This window comes from Leucoraja erinacea, chromosome 1, assembly GCF_028641065.1.
Source record: "Leucoraja erinacea ecotype New England chromosome 1, Leri_hhj_1, whole genome shotgun sequence".
NCBI classification, from domain to species: domain Eukaryota; kingdom Metazoa; phylum Chordata; class Chondrichthyes; order Rajiformes; family Rajidae; genus Leucoraja; species Leucoraja erinaceus.
The window spans coordinates 105,964,862-105,986,712 of record NC_073377.1 but is presented as its reverse complement, the minus strand read 5'-3'; the positions used below and the strand labels follow the sequence as shown (position 1 = coordinate 105,986,712).

Here is a 21,851-nt window from a genome sequence, read left to right as displayed (position 1 = left end):
TAATTTTGATAGGATGTGACCAAGTGGAAAGTTGAAACTGCCGAGGAAGGTATTTCATGATCCAATTATGAAATAATGAAAAGTTTTTAAAAAGTCTTCAGTATCCAATTAGAAAGGAGAAAACAAATCTATATACACTTCCACAATGCTGAAGATGAAAATTGACAGATGACTCAATTGTAGATGACAGACTTAATACACATGCCAGGCAGAATATTTTATTTGTAATTTTAACGAGGCAAAGTTCTATCATATTGCAGTTTGAAATTAATGCATTTAACCTCTTCTCCTAAACTGTGAGGAACAGTGTGGACAGGTGTAAGATTGCAATAGCTTTGCAGGTGCTTTTGATGAACTCCCATCCACTGTCTACTCTATTTATTTGCCATCGCATGGCAAGGAACCTTAACTCATTTAAATGGATAAAAAGCACCTCATTTTCCACCTAGATAGTACATAACCCAGCGGCATAAATTTTGCATAACCTGCACCACCTATGTCCTTTTCTCATTTGTACCTACCCTGGTCCTCCTTCATGGATCCTTCTTCTCACACTCCCCCAACACTCCTCGGACTGAATCCCCTCCCCGCCTCCCACTGCTCAGGTTAAGAGCGCATGCCCAGAGGTGAGGATAGTACAGAGCTGGTCGGGGGGGGGGGGGGGGGGGGGGGGGGGGGGGGGGGCAGAGGAACAACTCCAGGACTGTTCGGAGTCTGTAGACTGGGCAATGTTCAAGGCCTCGGCAACGGACTTGAACGAATATGCCATAGTCATTACAGACTTCATTAAGAAATGTGTGGAGGACTGCATCCCTACAAAAACCTTCCGAATGTTTCCCAATCAGAAACCTTGGATGAACTTTGAGATCCACACTCTTCTGAAGATCACACCATTCATGTCTGATGATACAATGGTCTACAAAAAGTCCAGGTATGACCTGGGTAAGGCCATCAAAAAGGCCAAAAGGGACTTCTGCTCCAAACTGGAGGATGAGACAGATGTTCGGCAGCTGTGGCGGGGCCTGAATGCAATCACCTCTCACAAGGCGAAACCAGGAGGCAGCTCGAATGTCGACGAAACATCACTCCCTGATGAGCTCAATGCGTTTTACGCACGCTTTGATTGGGAGAATACTGATGTGCCTTCCAAAGCCCCCATTCGCTGTGATGGTATTTCAGTCTCAGAGGCCGACGTCAGGAAATCGGTCAGAGGGGTGAACCCTCAGAAAGCACCTGGACCTGATGGTATACCTGATCGTGTTCTAAAAACCTGTGCGGACCAACTAGCTGCAGTTTTTACGGACATTTTCAACCTGAGGTCTGAGGTTCCCACCTGCTTCAAAAGGACTTTGATTATACCAGTGCCCAAGAAGAGTAAGGTGACGTGGCTCAATGACTATCGACCAGTGGCACTAACGTCTGTGGTGATGAAGTGCTTCGAAAGGTTGATCATGGTGTAAATCAACTCCTACCTCGACAAAAACCTGGACCCACTGTAGTTCGCTTACCGCCACAACAGATCAACGGTGGATGCAATCTCACTGGCCCTCCATTCCACTCTGGACCACTTGGACAACAAAAAATCATGTCAGGCTGTTATTCATTTATTACAGCTCGGCATTTAATACAATCATCCCCTCCAAGCTGGTTACCAAACTCGCAAAACTGGGTCTCTGCGCATCCCTCTGCAATTGGATCCTCGACTTCCTCATTCACAGACCACAGTCTGTTCGTATTGGTGGAAATGTGTCAGCCTCGATAACAATCAGCATGGGAGCACCTCAGGGCTGCGTGCTCAGCACCTTGCTGTCAGTGCTGGATTTAGATGAAGAGAGGCCCTAAGCTGTTCCACTTGTGAGGCCCCCAACGACCGGACAGCCATGGCGGCCAAATCTCCCACAATTCAAAGCGAGGGAGAAAGTGCCCAGCGCCGACAAGTTGCCGTTGCAGTGCGCATGCGCAGGGCGGCCGATGATGTGCTGGCTGTGGTTGTGCGCATGTGGAAGGCGGCCTGCCGTGCCGGCGGATGAGGAGCGAGCGGAGCCCGGTGGCCCGGACACGGATAGCGGGGGGAGATGGAGAGAGAGAGAGATAGAGAGGGGGGCCGCCCAGAGTTGAACGGTAGGTGTTCTGCCTTGGCCGGAGGACCCCTAGACCTTGAGGCCCATCAATTTTTTTGGGGGGCCCCCTAGAAAGTGGGAGACCTAAGATATAACTTCTTTAGCTTACACATAAATCCGGCACTGCCCGCTGTACTCACTCTATGCTCATGACTGCGAAGCCGGCCATAGTACGAACTTCATCATCAAGTTCGCTAACGCCACCACTGTGGTGGGACGTATCACTGATGGGGATGAGTCAGAGTATAGAAGAGAGATCGAGCAACTGTCCATATGGTGCCAGCACAATAACCTGGCCCTCAACACCAACAAAACCAAGGAACTGATTGTGGACTTTGGAAGGAGTAGGATGGGGACCCACAGTCCCGTTTATATCAACGGGTCGATGGTTGAAAGGGTCAAGAGCTTCAAATTGCTGGGCGTGCATATCTCTGAAGATCTCTCCTGGTCTGAGAACACTGATGCAATTATTAAGAAAGCACATCAGCGCATCTACTTCCTGAGAAGATTACGGAGAGTCGGATTGTCAAGGAGGACTCTCTCTAACTTCTACAGGTGCACAGTAGAGAGCATGCTGACCGGTTGCATCGTGGCTTGGTTCGGCAATTTGAGCGCCATGGAGAAGAAAAGACTACAAAAAGTAGTAAACACTGCCCAGTCCATCATCGGCTCTGACCTCCCTTCTATCGAGGGGATCTATCGCAGTCGCTGCCTCAAAAAGGCTGCCAGTATCATCAAGGACCCACACCATCCTGGCCACACACTCATCTCCCTGCTACCTTCAGGTAGAAGGTACAGGAGCCTAAACACTGCAACGACCAATTTCAGGAATAGGTACTTCCCCACAGCTATCAGGCTATTAAACTTGGCTCGGACAAAACTCTGAAAATTAATAGCCCATTATCTGTTATTTGCACTTTATCAGTTTATTTATTCATGTGTATATATATTTATATAATGATACTAGACCAAGTGCAGACCCGTTGGGTCTGTTCCCCCAACGTGCAGTGTGGGGGGGGGGGGGGGGGGGAAGGCGGCATGCAGTGTCACACACACTAACTATCCCCCCCCCCCCCGCACTCACACTAATTACCCCCCTTGATATTATATTAATATTATTAATTTGCTCCTTTTACCCCATAACCACCCTATCTACTGACACATAGCCTCCAGCTTGCAGTCACATCTAGAGAGGGGCGGAGGGGGCGGGGGTAGAAATTGAGGGCAGAGAGAGAAGGCGCAGACACAGAGAGAGAGAGACAGAGACACACAGAGAGAGGGGCAAGAGGGATAGGGGGGGGGGTGGAGTGGAGGATAAGAGGGAGGGTGGGTGAGGGGGGAAAGGTGGGGAGGAGAGGAGAGGGTGAGAGTGAGGGGATGCTGAGAGGGGGGGAGAGGGAGAGGGGAGAGGTGGGGAGCAGGGTGGAGGGGGATGGAGTAGGGGTGTTTGGAGGGGAAGGGTTTAGGGGTAGGGAGGGTGGGGGAGGGGATGGGGGGGTTTAGGGGAGGGAGAGAGGGGGAGGGGATGGGGAGGGAGATGAAAAGAGAGGAGAGAGAGAGAGAGGGGGAGGGAGGGGGGAGGAGGGAGGAGATAGATAGATAGAGAGAGTGAGAGAGAGAGGGGGTGAGAGAGAGATAGGGAGAGAGGTAGAGAGTGAGTGGGAGAGGGAGAGAGATGGAGGGAGAGGGGGAGAGAGGAAGGAGGAGAGGGAGAGAGGGAGAGGGAGGGAGAGAGGGAGGGAGGGAGAGGGGGGGAGAGGGAGGGAGGGGGGGGGAGGGGGGGGGGGGGGAGGGGAGGGGGGAGGGAGGGAGGGGGAGGGGAGAGAGAAGGGGGGGGGAGGGGAGGAGAGAGGGGGAGAGGGAGGGGGAGAGGGGGAGAGAGCGAGTGCCTTTTTAATTCAACCCAAACAAACATTTGCAGGCAGTGCTTTTTTACTTCAAACTAACTATATTTTCATTTTCAAACCAAATTAAGGGTACTCACAGTGCTGCAGACATTTGTTCAGTGTCATTCACAGCTCAGAGTGACAGAGACGAATTGACAGAGCTCCAGCTTGCAGAGACTAATTGAGGCACACCACTTCCTGGTTTTATAGTCCCTTCCCCTGCCTCCAGCGGTGGCAGCAGAGAGAATGGGGAATTTTGTAAAAAAACATTAATATCTCTGTCATTTTGCATCGACATAAAAAGTCCTCGGCACACATATGGCGGAGGGGGGCTCTGAGCGAGGTGGCCAAAAATGACGGCCGTAGGTGGCAGCGTTCTCTCGGAAATCGCAGCACAGATGGCCAAAACTGGTCAAGAACAGACCTTTAGTAATATAGACACTGATCTGTTTTGTAGCCAATGCCTACTATGTTCTGCTGAAACAAAGCAAGAATTTCATTGTCCTCTTGAATCTCTTGAATCTCTCTTCTTTCGTTCCCATCTCCCACCACCCCATTCATTTTCACTTCCTTTTCCATCAGATACCAGAATCTGCAGCCTTTGTTCTCCAGCTTCCATCATTATCTCCACCCTTCCACCCGTCACCTGACTGTTATCTGCCAATCTGCTTCATTGGGTATCCACCAAAGTCCTTGCCCTCCCCCACTGCCGACCATCCCTTTATACTGGTTGCTTCCACTTTTTCAATTTGGATGAAGAATCATCCATTTCCCTCAACAGATGCTGCTGGCCCATTGAGTTTCTCTGACTGCTCTCTTTTTTCAAGAATTAAGTGTGCTTAATTACCATATGTACCGACAAGAGAACAAAGAAATTCTTACTTGCAGCAGCAAACAGACTTTGTAAACAATACTCAATCTAAACATATAATAAACAAATATTAATGAAGTACTAACTCCAATACCAGTGCATAAAATGTCCAAAGTGCTGAGAGAAATCAACAACAGTCCATAGTTCATTTGCTACAGAATCCTGCATTGTTATTTCTTGTGCCTTTAATTTAACCATCCAGTGTTAATGGCATTGTAGTAGATGTACAGGACTAGCTAACCATTTTGAAGGGTTCCCTTCGTCTGTCTACAACAGCCATCTTAAGCTCCTGGTGTATTTTCAACTCCCTTACACATTCCCACACTGGTGTGTCTGTACTTGGCCTTCTCCACTGCAACGGTGACGCCAAATACAAACTAGAAGAACCTCGCATCATATTCTGCTAGGGTAGGTTACAAACCAATGGTAAGAACATTGAACCTTCCATTTTCAGGTAGCCCACAATCCCACGTTTGTTTTTAACTACCACCTGTCCACCTGGGATCTCTCTCCCTGCATTCTCTCATTCGATCCCCACTCCTTCCCTCATTACCTAGATCCATTATCCTCCCCTACTTGGCTCCATTGCCCATCACCACATTGCATAACTTCCTGGTCCTCAAGTGTTGATTAAAGGTAAAAAAAAAAATAAAACAATCAAGCCTTTGGAGACCTATTATTTCCTGAGACATTCAGTAACATCCATGGCCATATTTCTGCTTTATTGTTCAATACTCATATTCTTCATACTCACATCAATGATTTGGATAAAGGAATTCAAAGCAACATTAGCAAATTTGCAGATGACACAAAGCTGGGTGGCAGTGTGAGTTGTGAGGAGGATGCTATGAGAATGCAGGGTGACTTGGACAGGTTGGGTGAATGGGCAGATGCATGGTAGATGCAGGTTAATATAGATAAATGTGAGGTTATCCACTTTGGTGGCAAAAACAGTAAGGCAGATTATTACATGAATGGTGTCAAGTTGGGAAAAGGGGAAGTACAACGGGATCTGGGGGGCCTTGTTCATCAGTCTATGAAAGTATGCATGCAGGTACAGCAGTCAGTGAAGAAAGCGAATGGCATGTTGGCCTTTATAACAAGAGGAGTCGACTATAGGAGCAAAGAGGTCCTTCTGCAGTTGTACAGGGCCATAGTGAGCCCACACCTGGTGTATTGTGTGCAGTTTTGGTCCCCTAATTTGAGGAACGTCATTCTTGCTATTGAGGGAGTGTAGCGTAGGTTTATAAGGTTAATTCCTGGGATGGGATGGCGGGACTGTCATATTCTGAGAGAATGGAGCGGCTGGGCCTGTATACTCTGGAATTTAGAAGGATGAGAGGATATCTTATTGAAACATATAAGATTATTAATGGCTTGGACACACTAGAGGCAGGAAACATGTTCCCAATGTTGGTGGAGTCCAAAACCATGGGCCACAGTTTAAGAATAAGGGGTAAGCCATTTAGAATGGAGGTCAGGAAACACTTTTTCTCACAGAGAGTTGTGAGTCTGTAGAATTCTCTGCCTCAGAGGGCGGTGGAGGCCGGTTCTCTGGATACTTTCAAGAGAGAGCTAGATAGGGCTCTTAAAGATAGCGGAGTCAGTGGATATGGGGAGAAGGCAGGAATGGGGTACTGTTTGGGGATGATCAGCCATGATCACATTGAATGGGGGTGCTGGCTCGAAGGGCCGAATGGCCTACTCCTGCACCTATTGTCTTTTATGTTTCATGTCTTTTATGTCTATAAGTCCATGAATCTTAACCAGGGATGTACTCAGAATTCCAAAGATTTACAGACCTCTGATTAAAGAAATGGTCTTAGCATTCTGTCTGAAATTCCCATCAATTATCCTAAAGCCATCAAATAAAGGATGCATAGCAGTACCCTACATAAACCAAGAAGCCAATTATTTAGTTGAAGGGGCAGAAAGAACATCCTGACACTTCTGTTATTATGATCAATAACTTTATCAATTTCTTGGCAGCTTTGATGGACAAAATCACCAGGACTGGACCTTTCTGGTGGGGTCATTGTAGGAGCCTATCTAACTGGCCAGTAGACTGTATGCTGTTTAGGTCTGCAGCATTAAAGTAATTGGCAGGAATGGGTCAAGGTAATCAAAGGAGTTAAATTAATTTCCCTTCCAATCATATCACACCAAAGCTGAATGTGTGCATTCAATCAGAGTGCCATGTGCCCTTAGCTTTTATGTAAGTATCAGCTTAATTATCTATGTCATGCAAACTTCACTGAGCTGAGCTAGTGACTGCTGCACAAGTATCAAAAATTAACGTTCAGAAGTATACAGATGGAATACTTTAAGGAATAACAGATGTTCTACAGGGAGTTGAAGACAGTAATTGTATCTTGCAATTTTACTAATGCTCATAAACCACTGAAGCTTTGCTTTTGTGATTTGCAACATCACTAGCTCCATTTATTTGAATTGATGTCTTCCACACTGCTGCCAGCTATCTGTAATTTTTCTAAATGCAATATACTCTCAAATGTTAACTTATTTTCAGATACTGATAAACGATGAATATTTCAAACTTATCTGGTTTACTGCAATTCTAATATATTGCTTTCAATCAGTTCAATTCATTTCCGCAAGATTTGCTGAACTAGTGATCCAATTGTAATAAAAACAGAAAATTCTGGAAAATGCTACACTAATAATGTTGCACTTTGCCTTATACTATCATGGTCTGGTTTACCTAGAGTAACAGATCATTTATTGGATACTTATTTGTTGTGTTGTTGTCTTTAATGCACTTATAAAGCAGGAATTTCTTTGTTCCATTCCCAGTGCATATAACTATTAAACACTCTTGACTTGAAACTGTCAGGCAGCACTTGTGAAGGTGATCAGTGACTTTCATTATGTTAAATAAAAATTTAAAAAATCAAATTATTTCATTTGCAGAGGAGAAGGGTGGACACAACAAGAGGGAATGCCAATGAGAGCGAGGTGCAAGAAGTTGTAATGATAATTGAGAGAGGTGGTGAAGGTGTACTAATTATGACTGATCTGTACTGAAGAAGATGCGAATAGAGGGAATTGTGTAAGGTAATGAGGACAATCTGAAGATACAAAAAGCTGGAGTAACTCAGCTGGACAGGCAGCATCTCTGGAAAGAAGGAATGGGAGACGTTTCGGGTCGAAACCCTTCTTCAAACAATCTGATGTCAGCTAATTGGACCCAGCCATTACCAATGCTGCTGGGGTTCGTCCTCTCCTGACCTATCTGCCAGTGATGGGGATCAGAGGGCATCCAAAGCAGAGGGTGCTCTCACAACACAAAGTGCTGGAGTGACTCGGTGAGTTAGGCAACATCCCTGGAAATTGAAGAGGGGTCCCAACCTGAAACGTCACCTATCCATGTTCTTCAAGGATGCTGCCTGACCTGCTGAGTTACAGCACTTTGGGGTTTTTTTTCCACATTATTGAAATTGGGTTATAAAAACAATTGTGTTAATGGGAGAAAGGGTTTGGAAAATCTATCTACTTTGGGGAAATTACATGAAAACAGTTTTTAGTCCAAGACTTTCTTTCTGCAGATAAATTTCCAACCCAACTTTTAAGTGGTTCTCTAGTTCCCGAGTAACCAATTCGGCCAATACAATACCATAGTATCCCTTATTTCATCAATCAAATCCATGTTATGGACAAGCATATTATCGCAGAACTACCTTTATGATATTTATTTGCAGCTATAAAATATAAATTCAGGGATTTTTCATGATTTTTTTAATCCATTGTGCAGTAAAAGTGACTAGCTTTAGAACATATTCAGATCAAATAATATGTAAAGTTACCCCCCAGAATATTTTCCCCTTCACCTTGAACCTATGTCCTTTGGTCCTCGAATCCCCTATCTGGGCAAAAGACTCTGTGCATCTATCCGATCTATTCCTCTCATGAATTTGTATCCCTTTATAAGATCTCCCCTCATCCTGTGCTCCATGGAATAGAGACCCAGCCTACTCAACCTCTCCCTTTAGCTCACATACTCTAGTCCAGGCAACATCCTCATAAATCTTTTCTGAACCGTTTCAAGCTTGACAATATCTTTCCTATAACATGGTGCCCAGAACAGAACACAATATTCTAAATGTGATCTCACGATCATCTTATACAACTGCAACATGACCTCCCAATTTCCACACTCAATACTCTGACTGATGAACGCCAGTGCCAAAAGCCGTTTTGACCACCTTATCTACCTGCGACTCAACCTTCAAAGAACCATGCACCTCACACTTCTCCGTATTAAATTCCATCAACCATTCCTCGGCCCACCAGGCCAATAGATCCAGAACCTGTTGCAATCATTCACAACCATCTTCACTATCTGCAAAAGCACTCACTTTGGATTATCAGCAAACTTGTTAATCTTGCCTTGTATGTATTCATCCAAATCAATGATGTAGATGACAAACAGTAATGGGCCCAGCACCGAACCCTGAGGCACGCCACTAGTCACAGGCCTCCAGTCTGAGAAGCAACCTTCCACCATTACTCTCTGCTTCCTTCCATGGAGCCAATTTGCTATCCATTCAGCTATCTCTCCTTGGATACCATGCGATCTAACCTTCCAGAGAGACTATCATGCAGAACCATGTCGAGCACCTTACTGAAGTCCATGTACACAACATCTACAGTTCTGCCCTCATCAACCTTTTTGGTCACGTCTTCAAAAAAAATCAATCAGATCTGTGAGACACGACCTCTCACGTACAAAACCATGCTGACTATCCCCAATCAGGCCTTGCCCATCCAAATGCCTGTATATCCTATCCGTTAGAAAACTGTTCAGTAACTTACGAACTACAGATGGTAAGCTCACCGGCCTATAGTTCCATTTTCCCTGCCGGCCTTCTTGAAAAGAGGTACAACATTAGCCACCCTCCAATCTTCTGGCACCTCTCCTGTATTTAAGGACGACTCATAAATTTCAACCACCAATTTCCTCTCTAGTTTCCCTCAATGTCCTCGGATATATCAGATCAGGCCCTGGAGATTTGTTTATCTTCAAACATGACAGTACCTTCAGTACTTATTTGACAGTAACCCTGACTGCTCTCAAGACACTTCCAGTTTCTACTCCAATTTTCTCCGTCCTACTGTCTTTCTGCTCGGTAAATACATAGGAGAAATACTCATTTAGGACCTTGCCCATCACCTGTGGCTGCACACAGAGGTGACTAGGTGACCGCTTTGATTCCTGAGAGGCCCCACTCTCTCTCTAGTTACCTCTTTCCCCCTTATGTATTTATAAAATCTTTTGGAATTGTCCTTAATGCTACCCGACAGAGCTAAATCCTGGCCGCTTTTTGCCCTTATGATTTCCTTTTTTAGTTTACTCCTTAGTTCCCAAAACTCCTCCAGGGATGCACTTGTTTCCAGCTGCCTATACATGTCCCATGCATCCTTCTTGTTTTTGACTAATGTCCCAATTTTCCTTGTCAGCCAAGCTTCCTTACCTTTGCCTGCTTTGCCCTTCACTAATGGGGACGTACACATCCTGAGCTTTCTTCAACACACTTTAAAAAAAAAACATCCCACTTGGCTGATGTTCCTTTCCCCTCTAATAACCTGCTCCAGTCAATTTGAGTGACACCTTCTCTCATACCTTCAAAGTTGGCCTTTTGCCAGTTGAGCATTTTAACACGTGGACCCTCTCCGTCCCTATCCATAACTATCTTAAACCAAATCGAACTGTGGTCGCTGGTCACAAAACACTCCTCCACAAACACTTCATTAACTTGCCCTTCCCAATTTCCCAATACTATGATTTTTCAAATCTGTATTGGGAAAGTTAAAATCCCCAACTACAACAACCTTATTTGACCTGCAGCTGTCTGCAATCTCCCAGCACATTTGTTCTTCTAATTCCTGTTGACTTTTCGGGGGTCTATAGTACACCCCCAACAAGGTGATCATCCCTTTCTTGTACCTCAGCTCCACCCATATACGTAGCCTCACTAGACGAACCGTCCGTAATGTCAACTCTGAACTCTGCCGTGACATCCTTCTTAACCAACAATGCAACCCCCAACCCCCTTCCTCTTTTTCCCTCACCCCTGTCTCTCCTGAAGCTCCTGTACCCCAGAACATTGAGCTGCCAGTCCTGGCCCTCCCTTAACCAGGTTTCAGTCATGGCTACCGCATCCCAGTCGCTCGTACCTATCCATGCCCTAAGCTCATCTGCTTCACCCGTCAGTCCCCTTGCATTAAAATATGTGCAGTTTAAACCAACCCTCCTTCCTCTCTCTCTGCCTTTCACCTGCCTATTCTGTCCACTAACCTTTCCCCACACCACCCTCCATACCAACTTCTAGCCACTCATGTGCCTCTGGCCTGCACGAGATCCCACCCCCCTTGCCAATCTAGTTTAAGCCCTCCCGTGTACTTATCCTGCTTCTTGAATTTTTAAACATCTAAAAAAAGATAAATCACTTTAGCGTAGTTTTGAGATTTGCACCTGACCTAGGCGTTCTTGGGGAAGATTTCCAGACCACCACACTTTTTGTGAAGCGACGTGTCTGCTTCTCAGCTAAACAGCCCAGTCATCAGTTTTAAGGCAAGGTCTCTTATTCTGGATCCTCCCAGAAGAGAAAATAACTGTTCTTCATCTGCCCTCTTCAAAAAATCTTTCCAAACGTTCTATCAAAATAATCACTTCAATTAGAGCATGCTCTTTGTATATTAGCTCTCTTGAAATAAATGCCAAGCCTTCGTAATTACTTTTTATGCCTGCACATCGCTTTGAGTGATTTCTATACTTGTCAAGCCCTAAATCTACTTTCTTCTATATCCTCGATTTCATAACCCCTTTTTGCCCCAAGAATCATTCTGATGAATCTATTTTCATGTTAATTTGTCAGGATCTGGGTGTTCCTGACAAGACCAGTGCTATTGCTCCACTGCCCCTCTCGACCCTCACAGTCACACACGCACCCACACGCACCACACACACGCACCCGCACGCACACACACACACACACACACACACACACACACACACACCACACACACACACACACCACACACACACACACACACACACACACACACACACACACACACACACACACACACAGCTGCAGCAGGTCATCTGGTAAAGATACCTCCACTGTGATATTGGGAGGGAATTCCAGCATTTAGACCCAATGACAATGAAAGAACAGAGCCATACAGTGCATTCAGAAAGTACTAGACGATGTGGGACCCCCCCCTGTCACACGGGAGGCCTGGTCCCCCAACACAATATTCCACCACTCACCCATTCCCCCAACGCAACCCTGTTCCCCCAATGCAATATTCCACCACTCATGCCCATCCCCCTCCCATCAAATCCACCCCTCCCTGTCCCCCTCTCCCTCTACTCCCTCCTCTATCCCACCTTGCTCACCACCCCAGACTCCTCTACCCCCCCCCCTAACCCCTAACCCCTTGCACTTCACCCCCTCTCCCTCTACTCCCTCTACTCCCTCCCTACCCCCCCTCCCCCTCCCTCCCCTCTTTCCCCTCCCCCTCCCTCCCCTCCCTCCTCCTCTCCTCCCCCCCTTCCTCCCTCCCTCCTTCCCCCTCTTTCTCCCCCCTCTCCCCCCCCCCCCCCCTCCTCCCCCCCCCTCCCCTCCCCCTCCCCCCCCCCCCCCCCCTCCCCCCCCCCCCCCTCCTCCCTCCCCCCCCCTCACCCCTCTCCCCCCTCCTCCTTCCCCCCCCCCCCCCCCCCCCCGCCCTTCCCTTCCCTTCCCCGTGCTGTGGGCCGGGCTGCGGCACTCCCTCTCTTCGTGTAATGCTGCGGTGCGTTAGGGCCCATCCCGATGTCCGCATCCACGTGCAGGAGCCGCCGAGGCGCTGCCCATCCCGGGACCTGTGGTGTCCCTCTCCAGCGGGTAATAAGCAGGGCTCGGTGCTGCCTCCCCCTCCCCCATCTCCATCTACCACCCCATCTCCCTCCTCCTCATTTCCCTCATACTCCTCCCCTCACTCCCATTCCCTACCCCAGCACCCACCCAGGTCGTAGAGCAGCGCCAGGGCCTGGAACCCAACCTGGTTCTCGTACCCGGCCCTGGCTGTAGGCGACCAAAGCGCTCGTGGACCTGGTCCTCGACGGAGCCGGGCTCGCTGTGTCGCGGGCGGAGAGAGGGCGGATGGTGGCCGAGCCAGAGTTATCCGCAGAGCATGAAACGGAGGCTGTTTTTGCTTTTTTATTGTGGGGTATTGTGTGTAGATTGATGATAAAAAAAAAAGATTTTAATCCAATCCATTTTAGAATAAGGCTGTAACGTAACAAAATGTGGAAAATATGAAGGGGTCTGAATACTTTCTGAATGCAGAGTTCATGTCAGAGTGTTGGTGACCTGCAAGGTAACTGCAGGTGCTGAGATTCCCTACTGGCTTTCGACCTTGATGTTCTTGACAGTAGATGTCATGGGTTTGAGAGTTCAGCACCTCCTCTGATGATTAAATATCCTCGTTGATTTCTAATGTCCAGAAGACAATAAGATTCAGCTCCGAAGATCTGCACACAACTTCAACTCTTTTGTTATATTGCTGTCTTGAGGTTTAGGCCAACTTTCCATTAGCCTTTTTAATCACTTTTTGTGCCTGTTCACTAGTTTTTAGCGATTTCTTTGTTTGGCCCTATAAATCTTTCTGCTCATCTCCATTTCACAGTTCTTCACTCAAAGCTATTCAGATGAAACTCAATCTTCCAGTGTAACAGTTCATAAATCTCAATCTTCAAAGGAGAACTTCTCCTCAATATGTTAGCTATTTTTAGTTATTCTGCTTCATTGGCATCTTGAGATTTTATGGAACAGCCGTCAAATTAGTGTTTTAGTCATCAAATGAGCGTAAGATTTACCATTGTAGTCACAGAGAGACCCTGTGGGTGTCCTTGCACTCCGACTGGAACAGGAGATATGTCATTGGTGAAGTTCGTTGTACAAATTATGGATCGTATTGTGATAGGTGTAATAAGACTAACATCACCTGGATGAATAATGACTATAGCTGCCCTCTTCATCCAATGCAATCTGTGAAGTTTCACAGATTAGATTAGAAACATAGAAACATGGAAAATAGGTGCAGGAGTAGGTCATTTGGGCCTTCGAGCCAGCACCGCCATTCAATATGATCATATGATCATCCAAAATCAGTACCCTATTCCTGCTTTTTCACCATGATTCCATTAGCCCTAAGAGCTAAAAAGAGAGCTTAAAGAGTTATTATTGTCTCATGTACTGAGATACAGTGAATACCTTGTATTTGCTTGCTATACAGTCAAATCAGGTAATACTATCAGTCTGAGGCAGGGTCTCGACCAGAAACGTCACCTATCCATGTTCCCCAGAGATACTGCCCAACCTGCTGAGTTACTATAATACGTTGTACCCTCTTCTGATAATACTATGCATGAATACAATTAAGGCAAACACAAGCTTAACAGGTAGAGCAAAGACAAAAAATACCAGCGTGCAGAATATAGTTTCTCAGCACTGTAGTGTAATAAATTCTCACTGTAGAGAGAAAAAGTCCAATGTCTGCAAAATGTCTTGAAAAATTGGGACCATATCCTGTTTCATGGATGGATCATTCAGAAGTCTGATAACAGAGGGGAAGAAGCTGTTCCTGAGTCAGGTGGTATGTGGTTTCATGCTTTTATATCTTCAGCTTGAAGGGAACGTGAGAATAAAGAATGACTGGGATGGAAGAGGCGCTTGACTACATTGGTTGCTTTCCAGAGGCAGCGTGAAGTATAGCTGGGGTCAATGATGGGATGTCTGGTGTGTTTAATGGACCGGGCTACATCTACAACTCTCTGCAATTTATTGTGGTCTTGGAAAGAGTTGTTTCCAAACCAAGGTGTGATGCAGCACAATGATATACTTTCTACGATGCATCTGTAGAAGTTGATAAGTGTCATTGGAGAAAGGGTAAATTTCTTCAGCCTCCTAAATCTCCCTGCACCTCGATAACTCAATCCTTTGTCTTGCTGACATTGAGGGAGAGGCTTTTGCCCTGACATCATGCACTAAACTGTCTATCTCCTTTCTCTATTCTATCTCACCGTTGTTTGAGATCCAGCCCACCACAGTGATGTCATCTGCAAATTTGTAGATGGAGTTAGAGCAGAATTTGGCTGTACAGTTACAGTATGAGTTCATAGGGTGTTTTGTAGGGGGCAGAGAACTCATCCTTGCAGGGCACTGGCATCAAGAATTATTGTGGAGGATGCTAGTGATTTAAGATTTAGCAGCCAACTGTAAGTGCTTTGAGTAAAATGCACATAATGGAATCTGAATCCATTCCCGGATCAACTAAAAACAATGATGTAGATCTCCCCTGACTGATGGCCTGCCCGTCAGCAACACTGTTTATTCCTATTCAGCCCTCGGATACAATCTTCCATTGGGAGCTTCATGTGATATGTGCTGGGACAGTTTCAGTTCAGGCAACCTGTTGTGTCACAATATGTGTTTGAGAGAGAAGTGTCCCAGATTCAGTATATGTTAGCGTGGTTGGGACCACTGAATGTTAATGACTGTTTTAGAATCTGCTAAAGAATATACAGTTCAGAAAATTAGAAGTTTTAGGAAGGTGGCATGAAATGTCATTGGCAAGTTGGATTAAGGAAAATCCCAAGGCATTTTAGGCGTACATTAAAAATATGAGGGTGGCCAGGGAGCAGATAGGACTGCTCAAAGATAAAGGAGGGAATCTCTGCCTAGGGTTGGAGGATGTAGGTGAGGTACTAAATGAGTAGTTTGCATCTACAGTATATTTACCAAGGCGAAGCACTTGGAGGACAGCAAGGTCAATGTGGAGAATATAAATATGGTAAGGTGGTTTGAGATCAAGTAGGAAGTGGTGCTGAGGCTCTTGAAGAACATTAATGGATAAGTCCCTGATGAAATTTATACCCAGGTTATTGAGGGAGCAAGGGAGAAAATTGTGGGGGCCTTGATGAGGATCTTTGTTCCTTCTCTAGCCACCAGCGAGGTCCCAGAGGACAGGAGAGAGGCCAATGTTGTTATTTTGTTTAAGAAAGGAAGTAGAGAGAATACAGGAACTATACGTTGGTGAGCCTCTCACTAGTGTAGGGAAGGGAACCATAGTGGTAGAGAAAATATTGGAGAGAATTCTTTGAGATAGGATTTACTTCCATTTGGAAGAGGATAGGCTAATTAGGACAGTCAGTATGGCTTTTTACATGGCATGCCATGCCTCACTAACTCGATTGACGTTTTGAGAAGGCGACAAAGGAGATTGATGAATGTAAGGCGGTGGATGGTGTATACATGGAATTTAATAAGGCTTTTGATAAGTTCCTCATGGTAGACCAATCCATAGATTAAGATGTAAAAGTTTCACAATGATTTGGTTGTATGGATTCGGAACTGGCTTAGTTATAGAAGACAGAAGAATGTGGGGGAAGGTGATATTCTGACTGGAGGTTGGCGACCAGTGGAATTCCATAGGGATCTATGTTGGGACCTTAGCAGTTTGTGATATAAATGTAGATGGGTTGGTGAGGGGGTTGCACTTAGGGAGGTTGAATGAAGGAGAAAGTATACAATTAATGATATGAACCTTAACTGCATTCATGTATAGAGGGAACTTGGGGTCCAAGTACATAACTCCCTGACGGTGGTGACACAAGTAGCCAGGTAAAGAAGGCATATTGTATACTTGCCTTGGGGTATTGAGAGAGAAACCCATGATGCAGCTTTATAGGGTTTTGTTTATGCTGCAATTGGAATATTGCATGCAATTATGATCGCCCCATTACAGGAAAGATTGAATTGAATTGAATTGAATTGCATTGAATTGAATTGAATAAATTTTATTAACCAAGTATGTATATATACAAGAAATTTGCCTTGGAGCTTTGTTCACAAGTAACAACACAATATACAGTAAACAATTTAGAATCAAACATTATAATTTAAACATGTTAAGAATTAAATAAAACACCAGAGCTAAAGGATACTTCTGGTTATTGAGTAGAGCTACTGCTCGTGGAAAAAAAAGCTGTTTTTATGTCTGGCTGTGGCGGCTTTGACAGTCCAAAGTCGCCTTCCAGAGGGAAGTGATTCAAAGAGTTTGCTGCCAAGGTGAGAGGGGTCAGAGATGATCTTACCCGCTCACTTCCTGGACCTTGCAGTTTACAGTTCATCAAAGGGGGAAAGGTTGCAGCCAGTAACCTTCTCAGCTGATCGGACGATTCGCTGCAGCCTCCGGATGTCATGCTTGATGGCTGAGCCAAATTAGACCATGATGGAGAAGGTGAGGACAAACTCTATGATGGCATAATAAAACTGGACCATCATTGCTTGTGGCAGATTGTGTTTTCTCAGCTGCCGCAGGAAGTACATCCTCTGTTGAGCCTTTTTGACTGTGGAGTCGATGGTGGCCTCCCATTTAAGGTCCCTGGAGATGATGGTTCCAAGGAACTTAAATGACTCCACAGATGTGACTGTGGTGTTGTTGATACTGAGTGGGCTGACGGGACGGGGAGCTCTGCTAAAGTCTACAATCAATTCAACTGTCGTAAGAGCATTGAGCTCCAGGTTGTTGCAATGGTGCCAGGACGCCAGCTGTGTCACTTCCTGTCTGTAGGTAGGCTCCTCCCCATCCTGGATCAGTCCAATCAGGGTTGTGTCATCCACAAACTTGAGAAGCTTGACAGAGGAGTATGTGGAGGTGCAATCTTTGGTAGACACAAAACGCTGCAGTAATTCAGAGGGCGAAGCAGCATCTATGGAGAGAAGGGATTGAGAATACGCAGCCTTGCGGTGCTCCTATGCTGAGAGTCAGCGGGTCTAAGATGTGCTTTCCCAGCCTCACATGCTGCTTCCCGTCTGTCAGGAAGTTGGTGGTCCACTGACAGTGTGGTTCAGGCACAGTCAACTGGGATAGTTTGGAGATGTGGATGCTTTGGAGAGAGTGCAGAGGAGATTTACCAGAATGCCACCTGGATTGGAGGATCTCAGCTAAAGAGAGGGGATAGACTTGGATTGTTTTCTCTGGAATGTAAGAGGTTGAGGGGAGACTTGATAGAAGTAGATAAAATTATGCGAGGCACAGATGGGGTAGACAGTCCGAACCTTTTTCTAAGGGTGTAAATGTCCAATTAGAGGGCTAAGCTATGATGTGAAAGGGGGGAGGTGTGCTGGGCATTTTTTTAAACAGTGGGTGATGGACACCATGAACCAATTGCCAGGAGTGGTGGTGGAGGCAGATGCAATATGAGCGTTTAAGAGGTTTTTGGATAGGCACATGGATGTGCAGGGAATAGAGGGATATGGATCATGTGCAGGCAGATGACATCAGTTCAGCTATGCATCATATTCAGCACAAACATTGTGGCTGAAAGGCACGTTCCTGTGTTGTACTGTTCTATGTGCTATATACAAAGGGTGCACAGGCAATAGAAAAATAAATAAATAAGGAAAATAGCCCCATTTATCTGGCAGCCATTTCCTTTCATTCATCTGACTAGGATTAGTGCACAACTAAGCCTGTGGCATTTCACTTTGCCCTGTTGGGCCCCATGAGAATTCCACCAGCGCACTACTGTGCAAGGGCAGCAACCAAGCTGGAAACTAGGGCTTCCAGATGTAAGTCTTGGTTTCCAGCATTATTGCAGGTCATTCTCTCAAAGTCTTTGAGTTATTTTTTGGATTCCTAATATAATGGGTGGTGTAGTCCAGTACTCATGAAGTAAGTTGGTTGGGTCATCGGAGATGTCCTCATTCATTAGGGAACCGGTGTTCCCCTCTTCCATTATAGATGAGGCTATCACTAGGATCTCCTTGATATCGCGCAGCTCTGCTCTTGCTCCCCCTCCCCCATTTGTAACAAGGACAGAGTCCCCTTGTCCTCACCTTCCACCCCATCAGCCATTGAATGCAGCATATTCAACATTTTTGCTACCTCCAAAGGGATCCCACTACTGGCCACATCTTCCTATCTCCACCCCTTTCTGCTTTCCGTAGAGACCAATCCCTCTGCAACTCCCTGGTCAACTTGTCACTTTCCACCCAAACCACCTCTACTCCAGGTATTTTCCCCTGCAACCCACAGGAGATGCAACTCTGACAGTCGTTTCAGGTGAGGCAGAGGTTCACTTGCACCTCCTCCAACCTAATTTCCTGTATCCACTGTTCCAGGTGTCAACTCCTGTATATCTGTGAGACCAAGCGCAGGCTCGGCGATCGTTTCACTGCTCAGTCCGCCTTAACCTACCTGATCTCTCGGTTCCTCAGCACTTTAACTCCCCCTCTCATTCCCAATCTGACATTTTCCCAAACAGCACCTCATATTCCCAAACAGCACCTCATATTTTGCTTGGGTAGCTTACACCCCTGCGGTATGAATATTGACTTCTCTAACTTCAAATAACCCTTGCTTTCCCTCTCTCTCCATCCTCTCCTCCTTCCCAGTTCTCGCACCAGTCTTACTGTCACTGTCCCGCCCACACCCCTGACATCAGTCTGAAGAAGGGTCTCGACCCAAAACGTCACCCATTCCTTTTCTCCAGAGATGCTGCCTGTCTCGCGGAGTTACTGTGTCTACCTTCGATTTTAAAAAAGCATCTGCTGTTCTTTCTGACACGAGCAAGTTGATTAGTTACATTCTTGCAATAATTACAATTGACTTTACTATCCTAAAGCCATTTAACACAATTTCCCATTATACTTTATACTGGGTCTTGAGTTCAAGTTAGTTGTTTCATGTAATTCAAATTGTGTGGTAATCAAATCTATACATTGCACTTTACGTCTTTGGGATTTTATTAAATAAAAGGCATCGATCGTTTACATTTTAGCAATGATGTGTTATTGATTACTGTTTTGTATTGGAGTCCTACCTAAGTTGGAGATTGAACGTTAAAAAAAACTGTGGCTGAACTGTGAGAGTGGGCAGTGGAGGCCAGGTCACTGGATGGATTTAAGAGAGAGTTAGATAGAGCTCTAGGGGCTAGTGGAATCAAGGGATATGGGGAGAAGGCAGGCACGAGTTATTGATAGGGGACGATCAGCCATGATCACAATGAATGGCTGGCTCGAAGGGCCGAATGGCCTCCTCCTGCACCTATTTTCTATGTTTCTATGAATTGCTGACATGATAGACACACCTACAAGTATTGTTTTAATGTCTACTTGCTATTAACTGCAAAAGCTGCCAGACAAGGGGTGCAGACACCAGGAGTGGAAATGCTGGTGACTTTCCAAAAAGTAGGGTTGGCACATGAATGAGGCCTGTTAACCTTTCAATATCATACTAATACGGACATTACTCATATGGTATCGAGCCAAATCCATCCCAAATTTATTTTAGTGGCTGTAATATAGTGCAATACAATCTTGCACTATATTACCATGACCACTTTTTAAATTAGTTTCCAGCATAAATTACGAATAAATTTCATTGCCGTTCTTTTCAGGAAGTTGTCAATTTATCTCTTCAGAAATGAAATCAATGTAGAAAGGTACAATGGATTATTCTTTTAAAGTTGATAAATAAATGGCAAGAATAGCGTGGGGAAATCAGTGAATGACAGACATAATAAATTAATGCTGGTACTAATTATTATGAATAAAGACTGTAAATAAATTGCAGATGCAGCTAATTAGCTCAGGAACCCCTAAATAGGAAGATATTTTGAATTAATGTTCTTGGCATATTATTTATGACAGAACTGCAAACTGGAAAGTGTGGGTAATCAGTGCAGCCTACTTAATGGACAGGTGGAACACAGCATAGAGAACATGAACTTCCAGGTGGAACACAGCATAGAGAACATGAACTTCCATAAATATATTCCAAATCTGTGGATAATTAGTGCAGAAACCATAAGCCTAATCCATGCGGATATTGGAACAGGATAAGAACATAGGGAATAGGAGCAGGGGGGTGATATGTAAACCCTTGATCCTGCTCATTCAAAATAAGTTTATAACTGCTCTCCTCTTTAGCCTTCACTTTATTTTCCTGCCGGAGTCTCATAAGCTTTGATTTCTGAATGAGGAAGTTTATGCTCGGACTGTATTTATTAATTATATTTATAGGAAATCAGGGTTAAATGCCCTGATTTTGTCAAATTAATCCGTTAATTGATTAGTGAATATGATTTAATTTAATGTATGGAACAATGTCAGTGAATTATTTGTTTTTACTCGTCAATAAAAGGCTTCTCTATCAGATGAACACCTTCTATTATCTGTAAGATCCCTTGCTGTTGAAAACTCTCTCATGTTCCTATTGCCCTTTTCTTCACCAGATTTCACCAGGGAAGGAAGGGCTGTTCACACTATTGGCTCAGTGAGATCGCAAAGTTCTCTCTAGAGCAAATCTTTTGTCATCAAAGCACCTTCGAACATCCTAATTGTGACTTCACAGAGAGGTTTGTGCAATTTTTTTGAACTCTATGAAGATCCTGAGTCTGACGTAGATAATTTAGTGTATAGCAACACCAGAAATTGGAGGAACAACACCTCATATTCCGCCTGAGTAGCCTACGTCCGTCAGGCATGAACATTGAAATCTCCCAATTTTGGTAGCCCTTGCTGTCTCTTCCCCTTCCTTAACCCTCGAGCTGTCTCCTCCCATCCTCCCGCCCTCGGGTTCCTCCTCCTCCCTTTTTCCTTCCTTCCCCCCACCCCCTATCAGTCTGAAGAAGGGTTTCAGCCCGAAACGTCACCTATTTCCTTCGCTCCATAGATGCTGCTGCACCCGCTGAGTTTCTCCAGCATTTTTGTGTACCTTCTTATAGTTTAAAATGAACTTGTTTCTAATCTCCCCAGGAAGAAAGTGCCCTGATTATAAGAGAACAATAAGTTATTATATTTCACAAGGAACATAATTTGTACAGCCACTGTGATCAGGCTGATGGTTCAATTGTTTTTTGTGAAATAATACAAACAAATATATTTGCTATGATTCCCT

At 45.2% G+C, this 21,851-nt stretch overlaps 1 long non-coding RNA gene across 1 annotated transcript in view; it reads left to right on the top strand.

The window, feature by feature from the left end:
* LOC129700318 (uncharacterized) overlaps nucleotides 1-21,479 on the top strand; it is a 121,299-nt gene extending 99,820 nt beyond the window's left edge. Inside the window, exon 3 of the long non-coding RNA XR_008724035.1 lies at nucleotides 21,187-21,479. This is a non-coding gene — a long non-coding RNA (uncharacterized LOC129700318). The remainder of the gene's footprint in view (nucleotides 1-21,186) is intronic.
* Nucleotides 21,480-21,851: the final 372 nt, after the last annotated feature.